The 11,139-nt window shown below is 41.3% G+C and overlaps 1 pseudogene; it reads left to right on the top strand.

Moving 5' to 3' along the window:
• Positions 1-2,213: 2,213 nt before the first annotated feature.
• LOC122898046 lies at positions 2,214-3,808 on the top strand (annotated as a pseudogene).
• The last annotated feature ends 7,331 nt before the right edge of the window (positions 3,809-11,139 follow it).

Here is an 11,139-nt window from a genome sequence, read left to right as displayed (position 1 = left end):
TCAGCCTCCCATCATGACCCCAGTATAACACAGAAATCGGAATAGTTTTATTTCTGGACTGAAATGCACCTCAAGTCAAACCATCGCCTGAGTGTCTGTAAAAGTCACTGTCTTGAACACGACTCACCGATATAGTTTGAAACTCAAACATATAAAATTTAATCAACAGTTGACATGGATGTGAGGCTACCATGTAGAAAGATCTACCTGAATTCCAGAAAGTAACATGGCACCTGACTACAAGTGGCATGCAGAGGTTGATGCAGAGACAATTCCTGAGGAAAGGGGCTGGAATTCGTATTTTGAGTCAGAAGGGAGGAACATGAGTGAGCAGTCCTTCCACAGCCCCTCCTGTTTTGGCCATTAGCAGAGGGTTTACCCTGCACAGAAACCTGGCCAATGCTGGCGCACAGGAGGGAGATTTCTCACGTACCTCACCTCATTCCATGTGTGTTATGTCCTGGGAAGAGAAACCTTGTATTTACAGACAATGTGGAAGAACCTTCAGCCACGTGTCCCCAGTTCAAATGACATCAGAACTCGTTCATCCTGGATTGCACCACACACATCTCCCCAGTGTGGGAGAGCCTTTGGTCGGGGCTCTAACCTTGGGAGACACAAGAGAACTCACCCTTTTGAGGAAAGTAGGCATGATACACATGGGTGAAACAATTCTAGGCCAGGGCTCACCTCTGCACACAGCAAAACCACGGGAGAGGCACCTTAGGGATGTAACAAGGATGGGAGACCCTTCATTCAGAGAGCTCTGTTCTTATTCTTCCTCATGACCTCACATGGGTTAGAAGCCTTGTGGTGGCATTGCTGTATCAGAGCCCACAGCAACATGCATCCCATCGAGGCCATGGGCACGTTGCCACAGACATAAACTGGTTGAATCCATCTTCAAGGGATAGCATTTAGTACAGCCATACCCTTAGCCAGTATCTGAGGATCCACACCAGTGGGAACCCCGACAAATGTGGTCAACGTGGAAGAGCTGTTAGATACAGCTCTCACATTTGGAGACAACAGACAACTCGGACCAGGGAAACTTGTGTCTGTCATTACTGGGGTCCTGCCTGTACCCAGAGTGCCCACCTTTCTCACCACCACATAAATCAGAGAGTACAAACCCTGTGACTCCAATCACTGAGGCAGAGCCTTCTGCCAGATATGGTCACTTTCCCAACACCAGAGAACTCACACAGGGAGAATGACTAACACTGTGTATTCTTGGAAGAAGCTTCAGCTGGGGCTCAGGCCTGAGCTCCTGCTACCATCTTAGAGAGCGGGTCATCCCTCATACAGAAGCGAAGGTGCAGGGACCTCCTGGAACACCCTGCATCATTGCTGCTGCTGAATGCTGATGAAATCCATGTGGGAATCCCATTCCTCATGGAAGCAACACGTGAAGGACCTGGGAGGATTCACACAAAAGAAAGTTTTCCTGGAGTGATGAGGAAAGGAATGTTCTCAGGTATTCCTTCTTCCTTAGCCAAATATGACACCCTCACACCGAGGAAACACTGATCCCAGTGCACAGGGGGGAAATTCTTCCCCGGATACTCACATCAGAAAATCACTGGGCAAATACCTCCCAAGGAATTTATTAGGGTGAAAATGAGATACAAACTCATACACTGACAATTTTTCACTGCAAACACATACAACTGAGTCACGTTCTAGGGATGCTGAATGTAGTATTTCAGTAACCAATAGCTAGAAATAAAGCAAATCTGCTCCCATCCATCAGTACTTGCATAAAGACCAGTATCACTGAAAAGGAGGGGTCTCACAACCATGCATACTGTGCCAGTTAAGATCGGGGGGACTTTTCCTTTACTAGCTCTCACAACTGACACTGGTACTGTCTCTTGGTAGGAAGTTTGACACATATATACACTGCCTGGGATCCATGATAACATCAATTGAAGGGTTAACTTAGAATCTTAGAACACAAGGTGATTGACGTATGTTCACGAAAACATTAATCTATCAATGTATGTAGATTTCAAGGATGAATGGCAGCAAGACTCAACAAACACATGGTTTGTGATCTACCTCTCATGTATCCTTAATTCTAATATTGTCCTCATAAATTGGAAAGGATTTATAAATTAATTACATGATTAGAAACATTTCTATTTTCTTTACTTATTTGAGAGTGAGAGAGCTAGAGAGAGGCAAGAATAGTCCAGGTTGGGGAGAACAATATGGCAGATGGCGAGGAGCCGGAGAAGAAAAGAAGGAGAATAGAGAAGCTGCTGGCTGAGAAAATGGCTGTTGATGGTGGGTTGGGGGAACACTGGAGACTGGGAAGGTCGCTGGAACCATGAAAAGAAGTTCCTCGAGTGATCTGGACCCTTCACACACCCTGATTTCGAACCGGGCACTGAATCTCTCCAGTTTTTGTTAGATACATGTAAAGTTCTAGTTCATTGGAGCTGGTGGCTTAGGATGTGAGCTCCTGAAAAATCTGGTGTTGTCTGGTTTTAGACAGATTCATGTTATAGACATGGACACTATAGATGTTTCCAATCTAAATAGGCAGTTTTTATTTAGGCCCAAAGTTGTTGGAAGACCTAAGGCTGAAGTTGCTGCAGAATTTCTAAATGACAGAGTTCCTAACTGCAAGGTAGTTCCACATTTCAACAAGATTCAGGATTTTAATGACACTTTCTATCGACAATTTCATATAATTGTATGTGGACTGCAATCTATCATAGCCAGAAGAGGGATAAATGGCATGCTGATATCCCTTCTGAATTATGAAGATGGTGTATTAGATCCAAGCTCCATTGTCCCTTTAATAGATGGGGGGACAGAAGGTTTTAAAGGAAATGCCCAGGTGATTCTGCCTGGAATGACTGCTTGTATTGAATGCACACTAGAACTGTATCCTCCACAGGTTAATATTCCCATGTGCACCATTGCGTCTATGCCCAGGGTACCAGAACACTGTATTGAGTATGTAAGGATACTGCAATGGCCTAAGGAGCAGCCTTTTGGAGAAGGAATTCCATTAGATGGAGATGATCCTGATCATATTCAGTGGATTTTCCAAAAGTCCCTCAAGAGGGCATCACAATATAATATTAGGGGTGTGACCTATAGACTCACTCAAGGAGTAGTAAAATGAATAATTCCTGTAGTAGCTTCTACAAATGCGGTCATAGCAGCTGTGTGTGCCACTGAGGTTTTTTTTTTTTTAAGATTTTATTTATTTATTTGGCAGAGAGAAATCACAAGTAGGCAGAGAGGCAGGCAGAGAGAGAGAGAGGGAAGCAGGCTCCCTGCTGAGCAGAGAGCCCAATGCGCGAATCGATCCCAGGACTCTGAGATCATGACCTGAGCCGAAGGCAGGGGCTTAACCCACTGAGCCACCCAGGCACCCGAGGTTTTTAAATAACCACAAGTGCATATATTCCTCTTAATAATTACTTGGTATTCAATGATGTAGATGGACTATACACATACACATTTGAAGCAGAGAGAAAGGAAAACTGCTCAGCTTGTAGTCAGCTTCCTCAAAGTATTCAGTTTTCTCCATCTGCTAAACTACAGGAGGTTTTGGATTATTTAACCAATAGTGCTTCTCTGCAGATGAAATCTCCAGCCATCACAGCTACATTAGAGGGAAAAAAATAGAACAATTTACTTACAGTCAGTAACCTCTATTGAAGAACGAACAAGGCCAAATCTCTCCAAAACGTTGAAAGAATTGGGACTCGTTGATGGGCAAGAACTGGCAGACGCTGATGTTACCACACTACAGACTGTACTATTTAAACTTTGTTTTACTTCTTAAGGAAAATAAACTTGTACATAATAGGAAACTCATGGAAATATATTAAGTGGATGCTAAGATATTTTTCCAATTTATTTATTATCAGAAACACAGTATTCATTATTTTTTTCACCACACCCAGTGCTCCATGCAAGCTGTGCCCTCTATAATACCCAACACCTGGTACCCCAACCTCCCACCCCCCACCACTTCAAACCCCTCAGATTGTTTTTCAGAGTCCATAGTCTCTCCTGGTTCATCTGCCCTTCCAATTTACCCAAAAGCACATACCCTCCCCAATGTCCATAACCCTACCCCTCATCTCCCAACCCCCCTCCCCCCAGCAACCCACAGTTTGTTTCGTGAGATTAAGAGTCACTGATGGTTTCTCTCCCTCCCTATCCCATCTTGTTTCATGGATTCTTCTCCCACCACTTAAGCCCCCATGTTGCATCACCACTTCCTCATATCAGGGAGATCGTATGATAGTTGTTTTTCTCCGCTTGACTTATTTCGCTAAGCATCATACGCTCTAGTTCCATCCATGTTGTCGCAAATGGCAAGATTTTGTTTCTTTTGATGGCTGCATAGTATTCCATTGTGTATATATACCACCTCTTCTTGATCCATTCATCTGTTGATGGACATCTAGGTTCTTTCCATAGTTTGGCTATTGTGGACACTGCTGCTATAAACATTCGGGTGCACGTGCCCCTTTGGATCACTACGTTTGTATCTTTAGGGTAAATTCCCAGTAGTGCAATTGCTGGGTCATAGGGCAGTTCTATTTTCAACATTTTGAGGAACCTCCATTCTGTTGTCCAGAGTGGTTGCACCAGCTTGCATTCCCACCAACAGTGTAGGAGGGTTCCCCTTTCTCCGCATCCTCGCCAGTATCTGTCATTTCCTGACATGTTGAGTTTAGCCATTCTGATTGGTGTGAGGTGATATCTCATTGTGGTTTTGATTTGTATTTCCCTGATGCCGAGTGATATGGAGCATTTTTCATGTGTCTGTTGGCCATCTGGATGTCTTCTTTGCAGAAACGTCTGTTCATGTCCTCTGCCCATTTCTTGATTGGATTATTTGTTCTTTGGGTGTTGAGTTTGTTAAGTTCTTTATAGATTTTGGACACTAGTCCTTTATCTGATATGTCGTTTGCAAATATCTTCTCCCATTCTGTCAGTTGTCTTTTGATTTTGTTAACCGTTTCCTTTGCTGTGCAAAAGCTTTTGTTATTGATGAAATCCCAACAGTTCATTTTTGCCTTTGCTTCCCTTGCTTTTGGCGATGTTCCTAGGAAGATGTTGCTGTGGCTGAGGTCGAAGAGGTTGCTGCCTGTGTTCTCCTCAAGGATTTTGATGGATTCCTTTCTCACATTGAGGTCCTTAATCCATTTTGACTTTATTTTTGTGTGTGGTGTAAGGAAATGGTCCAATTTCATTTTTCTGCACGTGGCTGTCCAATTTTCTCAACACCATTTGTTGAAGAGGCTGTCTTTTGTCCATTGGACATTCTTTAATGCTTTGTCAAAGATTAGTTGACCATAGAGTTGAGGGTCTATTTCTGGGCTCTCTATTCTGTTCCATTGGTCTATGTGTCTGTTTTTGTGCCAGTACCATGCTGTCTTGATGATGACAGCTTTGTAATAGAGCTTAAAGTCCGGAATTGTGATGCCACCAACTTTGGCTTTCTTTTTCAATATCCCTTTGGCTATTCGAGGTCTTTTCTGGTTCCATATAAATTTTAAAATTATTTGTTCCATTTCTTTGAAAAAGATGGAAGGTACTTTGATAGGAATTGCATTAAATGTATAGATTGCTTTAGGTAGCATAGACATTTTCACAATATTTATTCTTCCAATCCAGGAGCATGGAACATTTTTCCATTTCTTTGTGTCTTCCTCAATTTCCTTCATGAGTACTTTATAGTTTTCTGAGTATAGATTCTTAGCCTCTTTGGTTAGGTTTATTCCTAGGTATCTTATGGTTTGGGGTGCAATTGTAAATGGGATTGACTCCTTAATTTCTTTTTCTTCTGTCTTGTTGTTGGTGTAGAGAAATGCAACTGATTTCTGTGCATTGATCTTATATCCTGACACTTTACTGAATTCCTGTACAAGTTCTAGCAGTTTTGGAGTGGAGTCTTTGGGGTTTTCCACATAGAGTATCATATCATCTGCGAAGAGTGATAATTTGACTTCTTCTTTGCCGATTTGGATGCCTTTAATTTCCTTTTGTTGTCTGATTGCTGAGGCTAGGACTTCTAGTACTATGTTGAATAGCAGTGGTGATAATGGACATCCCTGCCGTTTTCCTGACCTTAGTGGAAAAGCTTTCAGTTTTTCTCCATTGAGAATGATATTTGCGGTGGGTTTTTCATAGATGGCTTTGATGATATTGAGGTATGTGCCCTCTATCCCTACACTTTGAAGAGTTTTGATCAGGAAGGGATGCTGTACTTTGTCAAATGCTTTTTCAGCATCTATTGAGAGTATCATATGGTTCTTGTTCTTTCTTTTATTGATGTGTTGTATCACATTGACTGATTTGCGGATGTTGAACCAACCTTGCAGCCCTGGGATAAATCCCACTTGGTCGTGGCGAATAATCCTTTTAAGGTACTGTTGAATCCTATTAGCTAGTATTTTGGTGAGAATTTTTGCATCTGTGTTCATCAAGGATATTGGTCTATAGCTCTCTTTTTTGATGGGATCCTTGTCTGGTTTTGGGATCAAGGTGATGTTGGCCTCATAAAATGTGTTTGGAAGTTTTCCTTCCATTTCTATTTTTTGGAACAGTTTCAGGAGAATGGGAATTAGTTCTTCTTTAAATGTTTGCTAGAATTCACCGGGGAAGCCGTCTGGCCCTGGGCTTTTGTTTGTTTTGAGATTTTTAATGACTGTTTCAATCTCCTTACTGGTTATGGGTCTGTTCAGGCTTTCTATTTTTCCTGGTTCAATTTTGGTAGTTTATATGTTTCTAGGAATGCATCCATTTCTTCCAGATTGTCAAATTTGTTGGCGTAGAGTTGCTCATAGTATGTTCTTATAATAGTTTGTATTTCTTTGGTGTTAGTTGTGATCTCTCCTCTTTCATTCATGATTTTATTTATTTGGGTCCTTTCTCTTTTCTTTTTGATAAGTCTGGCCAAGGGTTTATCAATTTTATTAATTCTTTCAAAGAACCAGCTCCTAGTTTGGTGGATTTGTTCTATTCTTTTTTTGGTTTCTATTTCATTGATTTCTGCTCTGATCTTTATGATTTCTCTTCTCCTTCTGGGCTTAGGGTTTCTTTCCTGTTCTTTCTCCAGCTCCTTTTGGTGTAGGGTCAGGTTGTGTACCTGAGACCTTTCTTGTTTCTTGAGAAAAGCTTGTACCGCTATATATTTTCCTCTCAGGTCTGCCTTTGTTGTGTCCCAAAGATTTTGAACCATTGTATTTTCATTATCATTTGTTTCCAGGATTTTTTTCAATTCTTCTTTAATTTCCCGGTTGACCCATTCATTCTTTAGAAGGATGCTGTTTAGTCTCCATGTATTTGTGTTCTTTCCAAACTTCCTCTTGTGGTTGAGTTCTAGCTTCAGAGCATTGTGGTCTGAATATATGCAGGGTATGATCCCAATCTTTTGATACTGGTTGAGTCCTGATTTAGGACCGAGGATGTGATCTATTCTGGAGAATGTTCCATGTGCACTAGAGAAAAATGTGTATTCTGTTGCTTTGGGATGAAATGTTCTGAATATATCTGTGATGTCCATCTCTTCCAGTGTATCATTTAAGGGTTTATTTCCCTGTTGATCTTTTGCTTGGATGATCTGTCCATTTCAGTGAGGGGAGTGTTAAAGTCCCCTACTATTATTGTATTATTGTTGACGTGTTTCTTTGATTTTGTTATTAATTGGTTTATATAGTTTAGCTGGCCCACGTTGGGGGCATAGATATTTAAAATTGTTAGATCTTCTTGTTGGACAGACCCTTTGAGTATGATATAGTGTCCTTCCTCATCTCTTATTATAGTCTTTGGCTTAAAATCTAATTGATCTGATATAAGGATTGCCACTCCTGCTTTTTTCTGATGTCCATTAGCATGGTAAATTCTTTTTCACCCCCTCACTTTAAATCTGGAGGTGTCTTCGGGTTTAAAATGAGTTTCTTGGAGGCAACATATAGATGGGTTTTGTTTTTTTATCCATTCTGATACCCTGTGTCTTTTGATTGGGGCATTTAGCCCATTAACATTCAGGGTAACTATTGAGAGATATGATTTGAGTGCCATTGTATTGCCTGTAAGGTGACTGTTACTGTATATTGTCTCTGTTCCTTTCTGATCTACCACTTGTAGGCTCTCTCTCTGCTTAGAGGAACCCTTTCAGTATTTCCTGTAGAGCTGGTTTGGTGTTTGCAAATTCTTTCAGTTTTTGTTTGTCCTGGAAGCTTTTTATCTCTCCTTCTATTTTCAATGATAGCCTAGCTGGATATAGTATTCTTGGCTGCATGTTTTTCTTGTTTAGTGCTCTGAAAATGTCATGCCAGCTCTTTCTGGCCTGCCAGGTCTCTGTGGATAAGTCAGCTGCCAATCTAATACTTTTACCATTGTATGTTACAGATTTCTTTTCCCGGGCTGCTTTCAGGATTTTCTCTTTGTCACTAAGGCTTGTAAATTTTATTATTAGGTGACGGGGTGTGGGCCTATTCTTATTGATTTTGAGGGGCATTCTTTGAACCTCCTGAATTTTGATGCTCGTTCCCTTTGCCATATTGGGGAAATTCTCCCCAATAATTCTCTCCAGTATACCTTCTGCTCCCCTCTCTCTTTCTTCTTCTTCTGGAATCCCAATTATTCTAATGTTGTTTCGTCTTATGGTGTCACTTATCTCTCGAATTCTCCCCTCATGGTCCAGTAGCTGTTTTTCCCTCTTTTGCTCAGCTTCTTTATTCTCTGTCATTTGGTCTTCTATATCGCTAATTCTTTCTTCTGCCTCATTTATCCTAGCAGGGAGAGCCTCCATTTTTGATTGAACTTCATTAATAGCTTTTTTTATTTCAACTTGGTTAGATTTTAGTTCTTTTATTTCTCCAGAAAGGGCTTTTATATCTCTGGAGAGGGTTTCTCTAATATCTTCCATGCCTTTTTCAAGCCCGGCTATAACCTTGAGAATTGTCATTTTGAACTCTAGATCTGACATATTACCAATGTCTGTATTGATTAGGTCCCTAGCCTTCGGTACTGCCTCTTGTTCTTTTTTTTGTTGTGAATTTTTCCGCCTTGTCCTTTTGTCCAGGTAAGAGTATATGAAGGAGCAAGTAAAATACTAAAATGGTGGCAACAATCCCAGGAAAATATGCTTTAACCAAATCATAAGAGATCCCAAATCGTGAGGGGGAAGAAATCTCCTCTGATTGGGATCTCCTTTGATTGGGATCTCCCAATCTCTTCTCATTGAGATCACCCAATGTCTTCTGTTTGGGATCTCTTCTGATTTGGGGATAAAAAGAGGTTCAAAAATAAAGAAAGAAAAAAAAGAATTAAAAAAAAGAAAATGAATAAAGAAAAGTATAAAAAGTAAAATCTATATATATTAGATAATCTAGTTAAAAAACGTTAAAAAAGAAAAGGGTAATAGTTATAAAAATATTTAGTAGAAGAAGAGAAAAAAATGAAAAAGAAAAAAATTAAATTAACTGCAGGACTAAAAAATCACAGGCAGAAAGCCATGAGTTCCGTGGTTTGTTTTCTCCTCTGGTATTCTGCTGCTCTCTCCTTGGTATTGAAACTGCACTCCTTGGTTGGTGAACTTGGTCTTGCCTGGATTTCTTGTTGATCTTCTGGGGGAGGGGCCTGGTGTAGTGATTCTCAAGTGTCTTTGCCCCAGGTGGAATTACACCGCCCTTAGCAGGGGCCGGGCTGAGTGATCCGCTTGGCTTTGCTTTCAGGAGCTTTTGTTCCCTGAGCGCTTTCTGTAGAGTTCCGGAGGATGGGAATACAAATGGCGGCCTCCTGGTCTCTGGCCCGGAGGAGCCGAGAGCCCGGGGCCCCGCTCCCCAGTGTGCCTTCAGCAAACAGCTCCTAGTAACTCCCGTCTGCCTAACCTCCGGCCACGCTCCTAGCTCACCTAGGTTGCAACCTGTTCAAGGCAACACCGAGCTGTGAGCCTACTGTTGGCTCTGTCTCTGCAGCCGGCTTTCCCGTTCCAATACCCGCAAGCTCTGCAACACTCAGACACCCCTGATCCTTCTGTGACCCTGTGGTACCTGAGGTCACACCGACCCCGCGTGGGCTTCGCCCCCATTTTGCCTCCGGAGTGATGTCCCTCAGCCGAACAGACTTTTAAATGTCCTGATTTTGTGCTCCGTTGCTCCGCCGCTTGCTGGGAGCCGGCCCCTCCCCCCGGGGTCTCTCTTCCCATCTCTTTGGATTCACTTTTCCCCCAGTCCTACCTTTCAGAAAGTGGTTGTTTTTCTGTTTCTAGAATTGCTGTTCTTCATCTCTTCTCTCTGCCGGTGGATTCGCAGGTGTTTGCAATCTTTAGATAAGCTCTCTAGATGATCTCCTGCTAGCTGAAATAGTCTCAGCCTGCTACTTCTCCGCCATCTTGACTCCTCCTGTGGATGCTAAGACATTTAATGTCATTTTTAGCATTAGTGTTGCTGGAATTTGACTTCTATATAATGAACCAATCTTTTTAAAATTTATAACTTCCCCTTGAAGAAAGAATTTTGGGGTTGGTACTTGTAAGCATTTTCATTAGTAATTTTCATTAGTAATATGGGAAATGATGCTTGGAGAGAGAGAATGAACAAATGTATTGCTTCATTCAAAAGAAAAGGCATGCGCTCTCTTGTGTCTGACTTTTGTTACTGTGGTCTAAGAATGCATTCCTAAGCTTTCATTTGAGCACCCACATAAAGAAAAGATGTCCCTCTAAAGAAAAAAAAATTAAGTTTTAAATGACCTTGACTATTACACCCTGACATCTAGAACATGTTGAACATAGCCCATTTCTTGCTTGATTTAATACTCATCTAATTTTGGTCGTCCAAATGAATATTAGTTATTGCAAAGGGTACCTTGTCTATAATAATTTGTAAATGGTATTATAGCTGAATACCTGTGCATGGATATGGGAACTATTTTCATGTTTACTTGTAGTGCCATAGAGGCCAGTATGCACAATATTAAAGCCAAGACGTGGATGTTTAAAAGATTTTAATGTTCAGGCAGTTATCACTGATGCTTTCACACTATTTATTAATAAAATCATATATTGTATTAAAAAAAGAATAATCCAGGTTGGGCAGCAGAGAAGAGGGAGAGGAAGCAGGCTTCACATTGAGAAGGGTGTCCAATGCA

Source organism: Neovison vison, unplaced genomic scaffold, assembly GCF_020171115.1.
Source record: "Neovison vison isolate M4711 unplaced genomic scaffold, ASM_NN_V1 Scaffold_094, whole genome shotgun sequence".
NCBI classification, from domain to species: domain Eukaryota; kingdom Metazoa; phylum Chordata; class Mammalia; order Carnivora; family Mustelidae; genus Neogale; species Neogale vison.
The sequence above is the reverse complement of the archived record's forward strand: the minus strand, read 5'-3'. Positions and strand labels throughout refer to the sequence as shown.